Below are 14814 nucleotides of genomic sequence, written 5' to 3' on the forward strand. Positions count from 1 at the left end.
GAAAATGTAATATACAAACACAATGGAATACTTATTTGCCTTAAAAAGTAAAGAAATTCTGTCACTTGTGACAACGTGGATGAACTTGAACATTATAGGCCAGGCACAGAAAGATGAGTACCACATGATCTCGTATATGTGGAAGTGAAAAAAGTCAATCACAGAAGCAGAAGAATGTTTCCGGTGGTCACCAGGAGGAGGGGCAGGGAGGGTGGGGTGCTGGCCAACTTAGCCGTTCACAAGGGATACGTATTTCAAAAATCATGTTGCATACATGTTGTATATTTGTCAACTTATGTAAATAAGCAAGTCTGTACTGAGAACGGTCGTCAGCTCCAAGAAGCCAGCGTGTGGGTAGGGAAGCATGGGTCCGGATGTGGTTGAAGCTCAGTGAACTCAGCCTCTCTGTTCTTTGTCCCCAGGACCTGTCCCTGAGCTGATCCAGTGGTCTTCCCCGGGGGGGGGGGGACTCCCTTGCTCAGTTTCCAGAGTACCTCATCCACCTGGCTCAGGTCATGCTATAGGACACTACAGCATTTGGACCTGGATGTTGAAGCTTTAGTTTCCAAAATGATCATATGGGTTCAGCTTTTCCTTAGGTAAAGAAAAAACAAACAAATTCAGATCAATGGCAAGTATTAGTAATAATTACCAGTCAGCGAGCCTTTCTCATAGTCCGACAGTGGGAGAAAGTAAGCCTTTACCTTGCTGAGGGTGTTAATTTTGAAGACTTTGTTGACTGGGTTTGAGGAAGAGCATTAACTAATCTTTGAGAATTTCTTTCACCATTCCTGCTTGATGGGGTGATGGGAGCCCTCACTCCCTTTAGGGTTTCAGTTGACCTCCTCTAGTCTCTCAGAGGAGTGCTGGGTGACTCTTGTCACCTTCCTGCAGGCCAGGCCTCATCCTCACAGGCATTTACATGACATCTGGCCACATACCTCTGTGACTCTCTCTTCCCATCAGGTCAGCCTCCTGCACAATGTCCCTCCCCCACACCCCGCTCTGGTGAGCTGTTCTCCTTTAGCAAGCCAGACCCAGGGTGCCAACCGGTTTGTATTCAAACACACACCTGCAGACTTTGGGTATAAAAAGTGTCAGTGTGTTTCCCCTTGTTGAAGATGATTTTTGCACAACCAAAAAGCACCATCAAGATGAAAGAATGTATGTTACAAACATTGATTCTATTAGATCCCAGTCATGTATTCACTTCACAAACACAGTGTGCCTTACTGTATGCCTGGCAGGGTGGTACAGTGACGAACAAGACCTACCAGCTTCCTGCTGTGAGAGTCGTGACAGTGTCCTGGTAAGAGGAGCCAGACTACCCCTCCCCTGCCCCACAAGTCAGGTCTCAGGTCCACAGGGGGCTCCTGTGACCCAGGACCCCCACAGCGGCCCCTCCCCCTGGGGCAGCATCTGCTGCCAGTTATAGCAACCTGTCCGCCAGGGATGAATGCCACCACCCTGGCTGGCTGGGGACCTGGGGGAAAGATGGACAATTCCAAGGACAACAATTTTCCATTATGTCAAAGGACAAAACAGTGTTTACCCTGCCAGTGTGGGTGTTAAAAGAGCCCATGCCATAAGTACTTGGCACAGTACCTGGCACCAGACAGGTGCTTGGTGAAGATGGTACTGTCTCCAATGTGCGCATGTTTCATTCTAGGTGTGGGACTTGGTCAGCTCAGGCTGCAGCAACGAAGTGCCATAGACTTAGAAGCTTAATCAACTTGTTTCTCACGTTCTGAAGCATAGAAACTTGACATCAGGGTGCCATCATACCTGAGGGTGGTTTTTTATTTTTGTATTTTATCTACTTATTTTACACAGTGTTGAGGATTGAACCCAGGCCTCACACATGCTAGGCAAGCGCTCTACCACTGAGCTACCTCCCCAGCCCAGCGTGCTTGAGTTCTGATGAGGACTTGCTTCCTGGCTTGCAAATAGCCCCCTCCCACAGTTTCTTCACATGGGTGAAGCACAGGGGTGAGTGGCTCTTCTGGTAAGGACACTAATTAATCCCTTTGTGAGGACCCATCTTTGGCCTTGTGACCTCAGCTGACCTAATCACCTTCCATAGTCCCTGCTCCAGTGCCATCCCACGGGCTTAGGGTTCAACCTGTGAGTTTGGAGGGACACTCTGGTCTGTAATGGTGTGTTTCTCTGGGCTGCTGCTGGCCTTTGTTTTGTTCAGTCTCCCTTGAAAACTCTAAGTTCCCAAAACCCCACATAGGTGAACTCTGAGGAAGCATGGCTGAGCATCGCCAAAATTGTACTTGAAGTCATGTTATCTCTGTGTGTCTCTTTCTTTTTCCCTTTTTCTCTTTCTCTCTTTTTTTTGTGGTGCTGGTTGGAATGGAACCCAGGGCCTGGAGCATGCTAGCACTTCCTAGGCAAGTATTCTACCACTAACCTTCAACCCCAAGCCCTGTGCTCTCTCTTGTAAAGGAACAGAATGTTCCTCCAGGGATCGAGAGGGTCCCTCTCTGCGGATGGCCTCACCCATTCATCCCCCTCTCTGGCTTTCTGCACTCCTGTGAGTTCTCAAGGGGTCTCTCTCAGCTGATTTCTGCTATAATTTGGTCCATGGGAGGCAGTGGGGGGTCATATGTCTGGTTCTGGGGGTGGTGACATTCTTCCAGGACTGCCCCTGTGCGGGAAGCACCTCCTGCTGGCTCTGGGAAGTCACTGGGCTTCCAAACACTCAGCCCACCCACCACCTCGGGCTAATGACAGCTTCCCACCACTCTGGTCTCTGAGTAGCCCAGCCTCTCCTTGCTTCTCTGCACCCTGCCAAGCCTCTGTGAAGAGTCCCTTCATTAAGGAGACTTCTGTGAACCAGCTGAGGGGGTTTCCATTTCCTGCTGGGACCCTTGGTGCCAGACATCATTAAAATAAATTTCAATATTTTCCCATCCAGCCTGCTTCCTCCTATCAGTCATGCTCTTACTTCAATAGAATATTTTTCCTTCTTTAAAAGAGACATTCTGGAGAATTTCCAGCTGGCACATGCGGCTTCTGCAAGGTCATGATGGTTGGGCCTCAAGGGAAATAGTCATTTTTAGTTTTATGTGGAAGCGAGGTTGAGAAATCCTGTAAAGGAACCCGATCCTTGCTCGTGCCTTGAATTAAGAAACAGTAAAAATGGTGAGTCAGAAGTCTTCAGCACAGGACTTAGCAGAATCGAGCTAATCCTCTGTCTCTAGGAATCCAACACTGAGCCTCTCTCATGCCCCTTCCAAATCTTGGAAATAAGGGAAATAAAATTACTCCCTGAGAGTTCACTTGTACTGAATCATAACAGAAACACAGAGTGCCCCTAAAACAGAAGGGCGAGCAGAGCTGGAGGGCACAGCTTCAGCAGCAGCGACTGCGTCAATTGGAAGAGGCCAGGGAAAGCTGAGCAGCAAGCCTGTCTTTGATGGTGCTCAATGAGTTGCCCACAGAGGGAGGAACACACTTAGACCAGCTTAGAGTGTTCTGATACCCTCACTGCAAGTCCATGCTCAGCTTATCTCAGCCTGATGCATTCCGTGATCAGTTCTTCTCCTTCTTTGTGCTCACCATGAAATACTTTCAGAGTAAGGATTTCTTTAGATCAAAAGTCATTCATGCCCAGGGTGATGTTAATGCCTTGACAGAGCTGCATCCATACCATTTTGGACACACAGAAATACACAAATACACTCATTAATGAAAATAAAATTGTTTTTTCCTTAAGGAGATGTTTTAACTTGCTACGCATTTAATAATGAATAACGGGCATCTTGTATATAACCAGATAGACCTGGACTACAGCTAATGGAGACATGACACATAAACAAAGCTCGATGACTGCACATTCCTGACATTTTCGTCATTTTGTAATCACCAACAGCACTGTTGGAGAATCCTGATACCAATCTTTGCACTTCATTCATCATTTCTCACAGATTCCCAACAGGTCTGGGTTCCAAAACTTAACACATTTTGTCAGATTGCTTTCTGGAAGATAGTAATTCTCCCAATGTTTGTCAGATTTTTTAAATTATTTTTTTTAGTTGTAGTTGGACAAATGCCTTTATTTTATTTATTGTTATGTGGTGCTGAGGATCGAACCCAGCGCCTCACATGTGGTGAGTGCTCTATCGCTGAGCCACAACCCCAGCCCATTTGTCCAATTTTTTAGGTGGTAAATCATTATGCTATTATTTTAACTTGTATGTTTCTGATTACTAGGAAAGCTGGAATTTTTAATGAACTTATTCAGGATTTGAGTTGCTTATTCTTTATCTTCCTGTTCATATTCTTTGCCTTTCTTAAAATTAGAATATTGTGTTAGCTTTCTATGACTGTGACAAAATACCTGAGAAAATCAACTTTGAAAGCAGGAATGATTTATTTTGGCTCATGACTTCAGAAAGTTCAGTCCAAGGTCGGATGGCTCCATTGCTTTAGGCCAGAGGTGAAGTAGAACATCAAGGTAGGAGAAGCATGTGGAGAAGAGGCTGTTCACCTGATAGCTGGGAAGCAGAGATAGAAGGAGTATGAAGTCCAGGGATAAGATGCACCCTTCCAGGGCACACCCCCAGGGCTTCCTCCAACTGGGCCCCAACTCCTAAGCTTTCTACCACCTCCCAATAGACTATTCAATCATGAACCCGTCAGTGGATTAACGGTTGATGAGATTAGAGCCCTCGTGATTCAGCTACTTCTGTAAAGCCCCACCTCTGAACTTTGCTGCTGTGGGACCAGGCCTTCAACACACGAACCTTTGGGGACCCTCAGATCCAAACTACAACAGTTACCTTTGCCTATCTTACTTACTTACAGAGCTCTTATATTAATAGGGACATTGACTTTTATGATGTATTGCAAGTATTTGTTATTTGCCTTTTGAACAATATGGTATCTTTACCATAAGCTCAGATTCAGTTAGGAATGAATTTGACCTCAAGTAACAGGAAACTCAACTCCACTGTCTTAAACAAGGTCAACTTTTTATCTCACATAACAAGCATCTCATAGAAAGGCAACTGCTGGAAATGACTCAGACTTCTGCTTTTCACTTTATAGTCACTAAATGGCTGCTATAGCACTAGCCATCAGGTTTGTGCTCCAAGCAGAAGGAAGAAGGGAGGAATAAGAGACAATGCCAGCTGACTCCTGCCAATGTTCTATTGTCCAGAACTGGTTACATGGCCACCTGTAAAGGAGAAGCAGACGAGGATGAAGGGGAAATAGATTAAATGAGAAAACACACTCCGTCTTCCATAGAAGAGTTTCTCCCCCTGCAGAAATGAAGATTGAACCCAGGGCACTCTACCATTGAGCTACATCCCTAGCCCTTTTTATTTTATTTATTTTATTTTGAGGCAGGGTCTTGTTAAATTGCTGAGGCTGGTTTTGAACTTGTGATTTAAGTCATCAAATTAATCTATATTTATTTCCTTGGTTTTATGTTAGAAAGTTCCTGCTCAAGTGTGTGTTACATTAGCTAGTCATCTATATTTTCTTTCATTACTTTCATATTTCATTGTAACATTAGAAAGAAATCAAACACCACCCGCCCAATAATTGACCAAAAGAATCAACAACATGCACATCTTCATCTTTTGACCAAACACGTGCTGGAATCAGGTTGGCTTGGATGTGTCAGTTACATTTTTGCGATCATCACAGAGTGGGATCTTTTTTTCTGTTTTGTGTTTTAATGAGTTAAAGCTAATAGGTAGGAAACGTAGAGATTTTTACAAGGCTTCTTTCTTAACTGGCCACTTTTCCGGACCCTCACTTCACCCTAAAAGTTTTTCTTTCTTATTATTTGTCTATTTAATCCATCAGAGCTTCAAAGAGGGTATCACACGTGGCTTTCTGATTGTTACCTGGTTTCCCACCGGAGCTCTTTAGCCATGTTTTTCATGACACTGAATTAAACTGGCTTCAGTCTCAAGAGCCTGATGAACGTAGTTTTTCCCTGAGAGGTGGATGAAAACAAGCTCCGAGTCAGAGCTGAGCAGGTCCATGTTATGGGGTGTCAATCCCCTACAAGCTTTCACCTGTCACTCAGTGAAGGAATTTCTTCTCTATCACCTCGAACAGATGATAATACAACTTTCCCTCAGAAGTCCTTGTGGCAGGAAAAAGTATGATTCATTAATTCCATCGTGGGGACATTTGAGATTTTTAGAAGGTTCGTGATTTGGAGATCAATTCCACCTGTCTAATTTCTGCCAGTGCTTCTGGGTAGATCCCACCCCCTTATTTAGCATCAGTCTCCCCATTCTGCTCTCCTCCAGCCTAAATCTCTCTCTTCCCCTCCACCATTTCTTCCCAGGGAATGAGGCTCAGCCTTCCCACCCTCCCAGCACCTTCGCCTGTGTCTTCCTGCTCTCTGGGGACAACGCCTCTCGGGTGACCCCAGAAGAGATGGGCCTGAGCAGGAGAGGCTCTCAGATCAGCTGCACAGTGACCTCTGTCATTTCAGCCTCGCCAAGCAACTCAACTGCTGCCTGTCTCAGGACCCCTGCAGGATAAATTCTCTGAACCTGGGCCTGTGTATTTTCTTGTATGTTTCCCTGCTGGAGTTCACTTCTTTGTTTCTTTCAGTCTATGTAGTGAGGTGACTTTGAGACACTTCTCTTGTTCATCTTGTTCATTAGGTAACTGTGCCTTCTGGAAACTGTCACAGGCATGTCTCACGGGTAGAAGCTGCCTAGACATCTGTTGAAACAGCACTGCTGAGGACAGTGACCTGTGGAATGTCCTCATTTGTGTCCTTCCAGGTGATATATAAATCCCTCTTGGGGCCTGGGTGCTCAACCAGCTTCAAATGCAACCAACTTTTTCAATAATGCTATGAAAGGTGGGACTTTGCAAAAAAGGTCTGCTGGAAAAAGAGTAGGACATTGTTCAGGGTATGGTGTTAGAGTTCTGTCTGACCCATGCGGGATGTGGTCAGTTTGGGGGTAGCACCACAGTGGAGCAGCATCTAGGGAGAAACAGAACCAGGAAAAGATGACTGCCAGGAGCGGAGTGCCCCGCGGGCCGAGGGCAGGCTAGGGTGTTAGAACTCACCATGAGTCATGGTAGGAAGGAAAACCCTCCCCTCCCCTCAGTGTGGACCTTAGCTTTCAGGGGGTGTGTGAGTGAGAAAGTTGGTGGCACGTGAAGGTACATCAGCTGCCTGCTGCCATAGGGCCACCATGTATTTAAGTGATGATCTATTCAAATAAAATAATTGATGAGAAAGGGGTGTGTCCCCCATCCGCCCCTAGTCCAGCAGAGTGTCATAAGGGCCAGTGACATCCACAGCAAGATTGCTCTAATGAACTAGGCAGCCAGAGAAAGCAGGCCTGAGTAGGAGACCCTCCAGGATAGCTACAAGAGCATCAGAAAGAGAAAGCAGACAGGCAGGGCATAGCAGATCAGTTGGACCATGCAAAAAAAAATAATGAAGTTGCTGGGTGACAGATGACCATCCTTGGGTCTGGTGATGAGCCTGGTGAATTTGCACTGGCCAGCATAAGGAGATCATGTGACAGGAAATGCAGAAACCTCTGCAAGAGCAATGGACTATGGCTTGGAAGTTGGGGGTGTGACTGGCATACAACACATGGTGGATGTCTTCAGTACGTAGGGCTCCTGCTGCAGCACTCCGGGCTACCTGTTCCTTTAGGAGAACTGTGTCTAAAGCACAGTGTGCTCTGAAATCAGGGCTCATGACGCACCTGCAGCTGGATCCGAAATTAAGAGGACTTGAGAGAAATTCTTCCTGGATACAAGATGATCAGCTACGTGATTCAAGGTCGCTCTCATTTCCATAGTCATGCAACTCTGCCAAGGCAACCAAATAAGGACAAGCATACAGCAGGGCTTGAAATAGTAAATCTAATTCTACTGTACATCCGCTATTTTGGTTTCTCAACTCTACCAACTCAGAATGTGTTTGGGGAACTGCATTTTTCTTCCTAATTGATTGGAATGAAGTAGATTATCCATGACCATTTTGACTCACCCCTGCCTCCCTTCCCCAGCAAACAGTTCTCTTCTCTTAGAATATGAAGAAAAGCTCCAAGCTCCACCTAAGGAAGGGAGCACTGACTTAAGGAGAAGGAAAGTTCCCACTCCCTCCATGAAATCCGGTCCTTGTTATTCCTGCTCACCCTCGGGTTCAGAGAAACTGCTGAGTGGAGACATCGCTGAAGGGAGGAAGGCATTGCTCTCCGTCTTCTAAACGGAATAGCTGTATTTCCCCGAGCTTGACTGGAACCATGAAGTTTGGGAAAGAATCCCAGTGACTGAGCAGCTCAGTATTTTCTCAAGCTGATTTCTAAGGTACACAGGGCCACAAGATGCCCGAAACTAAGGTTCTATGGTCAAACAAGTTTATAGAATTTCTGCTTTATTTGCCCTCCTCTTGAAGATGCTGAGAAGCCCTGAAGCCAAGTAACCGGGCTCACCAAATTGATTTGATCACAAGTAAGTATGTGTGTTTCCAGGTAACACGTAACGGCTTCTGGAACGGATGTACCATGAAACACACCTGGAAGGATGCTCGTCCATTGCATCTTTTCCTCAATTCATAGAGAAAGAAAACAAAGCCTGTATTAAGGTGCAAGAGACTAATTGATCTCTGTTACTTTCGGGACTGGGAACTAGACCTAGTTTCCAATTAAGTCCTGGCTCCTCCTATCATCTTCAAAGTCGTTGTCCATGGTGGTGGCTCTGAGGTCCCCCTCAAGCATCCTTTTCATTGTCTGGATTTCGAGGTCGTGTCTATTTATAGTTCACACAGTAATGAATCCATCAAATACTTTGAATGTTTTAAAAAGGGCACTGGGCCCTGTACCATTGACCTCAATAAAACACCGCTGTCTGGATGACATGTAACTTACTACACCCTGAAATATTTGTTCTCACGGTAGAATCATAGACAAAGAGGTTCTTCCTCAATGGGCAATAGCAAAGCAATGGGGTCAAAACTCAGCAAAATGTTACTAAAAGGTAGGTGTACCACCCATCAAGAAGCCACCCAGATAATTCCCTGGTGATGTAGACAGGGACTGTTGGTGAGCCAAGATGATAAAAATGTGTCCAAAGACCACTCATATTTATTTTTCAAATTACATAAATTCAGGTACAGCACTCTTTAGAAGTGACATTTTTCCGAATTATTCTCTGAATTCCAAAGGCGTTTTGAATTTATAAGGTACACAGCATACTTTAGTCCTCTTATAATTGTGCATTTGGATCTGAAACTCCTGCCCTAGATACTGTGGAATCTTTCTCAAGGATTTTTTGTGTCTTAGTACACTCGAGGTACCCTACATACTCTCAACAGTTGGGATGTTGATAATCGTTTTCTATCTTTTGAATACCCAGTTATGCTTCCAAAGCCAATAACCAGCCTTGGAGGTAACTTTATGAGACCCAGAAAGATGCCCCTCCCCCAGGGCAGTTGCAGCCCAGAACCAGAGCATGGGGCTTGGTGAGCAGAACAGGCCAGATCCAGGTCCCCACTACCTGCCCAAGGGAGGCCCTCCTGCAAATGAACAAGCCCCAGAACTACAGGCAGGAAACCTCTCTGTTCCCTCTGTCACCTGCACCTCCATCCCTGTATGCCTGAGCTGACCCAAGCAGACCCAGATCACTGACCTAAGTCAGCATATCCCAATGGATTTGGGCCTCTCCGAGGCCTTGGGAACTTAACATCAAAGTCTGCTGACTCTGCTCCAGTGTCCCAGCTCTGATAACTCAACTCCTGGATGTGGGATTTCTTTTTTGTTCCCTTACTCATTTAATTGGGTTTGTGTCTAGTGATAGTTGTCATTTCTAGATCTTCAGTTCTACCCAGGTCTGGAGCCCTGCTCCTCCCTATCAAATCTCTTGTGACACTAGCTGGCCAGCCTGAATTCTGAACTCCCTCCCCTGCCCCAGATTCCATGATACTTTATTTGTTATATATTTAGAAATCCTACTTCATCTCACAACTAGACCCTGGTCTGTCCCACCCCCCAGACTTGGCTACTTGCTCCTGGGTTTTATGCCTGGCCTCAATTGCCAAACCCCTTCCCCACAGCCTCTTCTGAATTCCAAGCCCCAACAATCCAGGGAAGCCCAATCTCTGGGGCCCTCAATACGTCATGTGCAATAGTAGTTGATATTCAGAGGAGCAATTTCAGACACTGCAGAGTTTATAAGCCAGAAATGAATCATACTCTAGCTATGAAGGTGGAAAAGTAGAAGACATACAGTTAGAATGAATGTCAACCACACAGGTTAACACAAAAGATGTTCTGATGAAAGTCTCCCTTACTTAGAGAATCGAGGGTCAAGGAACTAGGAATTCCAATGAGCAAAGACTTGACTTTACCTGAATAAATCCAGCATCCAAGACCATGACAGGTGCTCAGCTGGAACACAACACGTGAAGGAAAATTAAAGTCAGCCAGTAGTTCTTGGTCAAGAAAGGTTTTATGGTTTTCGAAGTCCCTCATTCATAATATGTGTGATAGAAGCTATTTTAAAATCACCTTATATTTTATAATTTTTAATACACTAGATTAGGAGAGGATAATTAATAATAAAAACTCAATAATGGGCTGGGGATGTGGCTCAAATGGTAGCGCGCTCGCCTGGCATGCGTGCGGCCCGGGGTTCAATCCTCAGCACCACATACAAACAAAGATGTTGTATCCGCCGAAAACTGAAAAATAAATATTGAAATTCTCTCTCTCTTTATAAAAAACCAATAAGTTGCTAGTCTCACTGACTCTAATAGTGAATATTTGTGTAACATACATGCTTGTCTATCATAATGTGTTATGGAAACACAGTTTACTTTCAGGAATGTTCAAGGAGTTTTCTATAACTGTAGTGTACACAGAACTGTAGATAATAGCATTGAATATCACCTGGATTCTTGACAGTTCAACAGAATGCTTGAACATGCATGTTCATATTGGATCCTCACTAGAGAGAAGTTAAAGTAAATTATATGCATCACTTGTTTCCAAGAAAATACCTAGTGGCTTGTGAAATATAACAGCTTTCAAAGAGATTTCTGCATGATCATTAACAATAACAATTCAATCAAAAGCGCAGAAAGACCTAAGAAGGATCCACTCCACAATAAAGAAAAATTGAAAGGAATAATGCATAGCAGCAACTTTTATTTACTGTGATAAAAACAGACATCTTACTCAACCTGTAACTGTTATAGAATAGGATTCTAAAAGATAAGTAATGAGATATCGGAAGTGAGTAATGAGACTCCTGCTTTGGAAGCCTAGCTTCAGCTCACCCAGAGGAATTATTCTCATGCTTACCATTTATATTGCACTGTATTGATTGTAGCTCGGTGCACTCCAAAGTAGCTATGGCTCTGGGGACCCTGCACAGAATCTGGGAAGAATCCAAGAGCCCAACAGCTGCATACTGCAGAAGGCACATAGGCTCTCTGGACGGCACAGACTTTCTCCTTATGATGTAATGCTTCTTGCTCATTTCCTCACCTTCCAAGAATCTTGTCACTGGGTATCCTGCTGGAGAGATTGATGAATTACCCTGGAAACCTTACACAACATTTCTATTTCAATCAGAAAGTGTCTTTTAAATAACGTGATATATTTTGGAAGTATTTTATTGTTTTCCTTCTTACAAAAGTAATAAGTGACTCATGTTAAAATGCTTTTGACATTCCAGAAATAAGTGAAAATGTTGCTTTGGCTAACATTTCACTAATTAAGGCAGAAAACAGAAGAAATACAGATAGAAAACTTACCTTTCCCTTCCCTCCAGGTCACCCGTGTGAGCATGAAATCCAGCAGATCTTTTTCTTCTATGCATGCACTTAATTTGACAATAACTTTAAAGACCTCTGCACTATATTTTTGTCAAGCAGCAGTGAGAATGATTTGACCAATATGTGACCCTTACAGCATTTTAAAAATAATTCAGCCTCATACTTTAAACACAGAGTAAGTGAAGTTCCAAAGAAATGTTTTAAAAATTGATGGGAAAAAAAAAAAAAGCCCAACAGTGTGTGAAGCCAGCTAGAGCTAGGGCTACCAGAATTCTGGGAACTGTAATACTAATAGATTTCTAGCTGTCAAAATTTGAAATAGAATCTACAGGGACCAAAAATTTTGAAATAAAAATGTGGTCAGATGCATGTCTGGTGTGGACTTTTCAGCTGATTCAAAACAAACACCAAAATAGCAACAGTGTCTATCTCTGATAAACTTGCCTTCCCAGCAGCCTCCTCCCTGCAGCAAGACATTTCTATTACATTTTCCTAAAAGGGACTCAAGCTTACTTTGAAGTGATAGTCCTGCCGGCATTGCATGCAGCATCAAAGCTCTGTAATTTTCTAATCTCTGGTTTCCACACTTGAAAATATTCTGTCTTGCTATTTTAGAACTAAAGTCTCTGTTTTGCAAAGACTGTGCTCTGAATGTTTTCAAGTCACCTGTTTAGAACTTGTATTGTGCATTCCCACAGAACAAGTCTAAGTGGGATTTTGAAATTCCTGAAGCAGGCCAGTTAATCTGATTGCAGTTGAATTACCTAATTGTGTGCACTGTGGAAATGTGAGACCTTGGGAAACAAGGTCTTTTTTTAAAAAATGTTTTCTTTCAGTTTTCTAACTTGGGATGCCTGGAATGTGGTCCTGTCCTTGTGGTTTAAGGCTTCTGAGACTCTGGAAACACCATCTCCGAGAACCTGGTTCAAGGCAAGTACCTAGCCTTGGTGTAGAATGGGGGCTGCAATCCAATCTCCCCCCCACACACAAACAAATGCACCCTCTCCAAGAAACAGTTGATCCCTCCTGTAGTTTGTATCCAAAAAGGATCCTCAAAATGCAAATGACTTACCCTAAGGCTCAAGAGTAGCTACTGGTTTGCTTTACTTTTTCAGTGCTATGTGTATTGGGAATCAAGCTTGCAAGTAGAAAAGAGGGAAACTGTCGTTTAGATCAGGGAGTTAGTATGAAGCCACATCCTCCATTACAAAAGCAGATGGGTCCCACAGGGTTTGTAGTTGCTTTCAAAACACAAGACAGGCTCTGGATCACAGAACTCTGCAACTTCTCTAAATTTGAAGGTTCATTATCTCCCTTATGTTTCATATAGTCAAGAGCAATATAATCCTTAAAACAAAAAGGTTCTGTGCTTCTACCGGGAGACAGCAAAGAAGGAGAGAGTGAAGGAACCTGCACTTCTAGACAAGTGAGTTTTCAGGCTCCACTCAATTGAAAACTCTGGAACTGGACCAGCAATCTGTGTCCAACTTTCCTCCCTGGGTGATTCCAGTCATCAAGCTCAAGTGTAAGGACCACTGGCCCAGTGGATAAGGAAGAGCCTCCTTTTAAATCCTAGCATCACCCCCTTAACAGCAAGCTGCATAAGCTCTAGCAAGTTGTTCTTTCTGAGTTTTTAAGAGAAGATTAAATGAGACACTGTATTAGAAGCACTTGGGGCAATGCCAACTGTGTTGATCAGCTTTCCATCACTATAACAAATCGTGAGATAATGAACTTTTAAAGAGAAAAGGCTTACTTTGGCTTATGGTTTTAGAAGTTCTAGTCCATAATAGGTTGGCCTTGTTGCTTTTAGGCCTGTAGTGAGGCAGGACATCATGGTGGGAACACATGGTGGAGGAAAACCACTTAGATTGGAGGGATCAAAGAGATAAAGGACCCTTTCAGACCCTGGCATCCTACTTTCAGAGAATCTAAAGGTCAAATACATTCTGTGGGATCTCATCCACACAGAAAAAGAGCAGTATTTCTCCATCCTGGCTGATCACTAGAGTCTTCATGCAGCTTTTAATCTTTGCCCTATCCGGGACCTTCAGAGCCATCATCTCCAGTGGTAGAAGCTGGGTATCTGTAATTGTTACAATCTCCATAGGCAATTCTGGGGGGAAAAGCCATTGGAAATCAAAGGTGGCAACGATTGGAGAGAACATTTATTGAGTGTTTGTGCCAGGCACTATGCTAACTTCTTTATATACATTTACTTCTCACTGCAACCCTTCCAAGGTAGGTATTTATTTAACAAATGAGGAAATTGAGGTATAGAGAAACTAAATAATCCAATTTCACACAACTGAGAAGTGGTATAGGACCCGAACTCATGTTTGAGTTGGTAGATGCATTTAACTGGTAAAATCATCATAATGATAATCTTAATGCATTCATGTACTCATTCATCAGACATACACTTACTATGCATGGCCAAGTAATAAACTGGGAGCCAGAGAATGTAAAAATGAATATAGATCCGCGTCCCCATCCTCAAGAAACCCACGCCCTAAAGTGATCCGGAAACAAACAAAACCAAAAACGGCAGACAGGCTGCTTCATTCGGAAAGATGATGTCATGAGTCTCCGAGCGGCTGAAAAGGTTTCCTGCTGACCATCAGACCTGTCCTCTCAAGAGCCATGTACCCATCCGTGCCCGTTTGGCTCCCCGCCTCCTAGGCTGGGAGGACCAGGCCTGTCTGCCAGCTGTCCACGCTCCGCAGCAGCGCTGGGGCGCCCCGGAGCCCACGCGGCTGGCCCTGCGTGGGCCTCGGCGGTCCTCACTGGGTCCCAGCGCTGACGCAGTCGTCTTGCCAGGCGTCCTCGCTCGGCGGTAGGCCGACCAATCAAATCCGAGGGAAGGAGGCGCAGCCCCACGGAGCGAGCAGTGGCTGTCTTCCAGGAGTAAATCCTGTCCCTCGCATCGAAGGGACGACCACAGGAAATTTTTCAGAAAAGCACAGAGAAAAGTCTGGAGCCTGCCTTTAGAATCGCGGGAGGTTGGCGCGGGCCAGATCACGGGT

General features: G+C 44.4%; 1 long non-coding RNA gene across 4 annotated transcripts; it reads right to left on the reverse strand.

Moving 5' to 3' along the window:
- Positions 1 to 4362: 4362 nt before the first annotated feature.
- On the reverse strand, positions 4363 to 14717 carry LOC144365981 (uncharacterized). 4 transcript variants are annotated; one of them, XR_013424724.1, is made up of 4 exons: positions 11768 to 14717; positions 11313 to 11525; positions 10358 to 10397; positions 4363 to 4505 (listed from the first exon to the last, which is right to left on the reverse strand). It is a non-coding gene; the product is annotated as an uncharacterized LOC144365981 (long non-coding RNA). The 4 variants fall into 4 exon arrangements; XR_013424721.1 differs by having other exon boundaries at positions 11313 to 11528; XR_013424722.1 differs by having other exon boundaries at positions 7713 to 10397; positions 11313 to 11528.
- Between the last annotated feature and the right edge of the window lie 97 nt (positions 14718 to 14814).

Source organism: Ictidomys tridecemlineatus, chromosome 8 (genome assembly GCF_052094955.1).
Source record: "Ictidomys tridecemlineatus isolate mIctTri1 chromosome 8, mIctTri1.hap1, whole genome shotgun sequence".
NCBI classification, from domain to species: Eukaryota; Metazoa; Chordata; class Mammalia; order Rodentia; family Sciuridae; genus Ictidomys; species Ictidomys tridecemlineatus.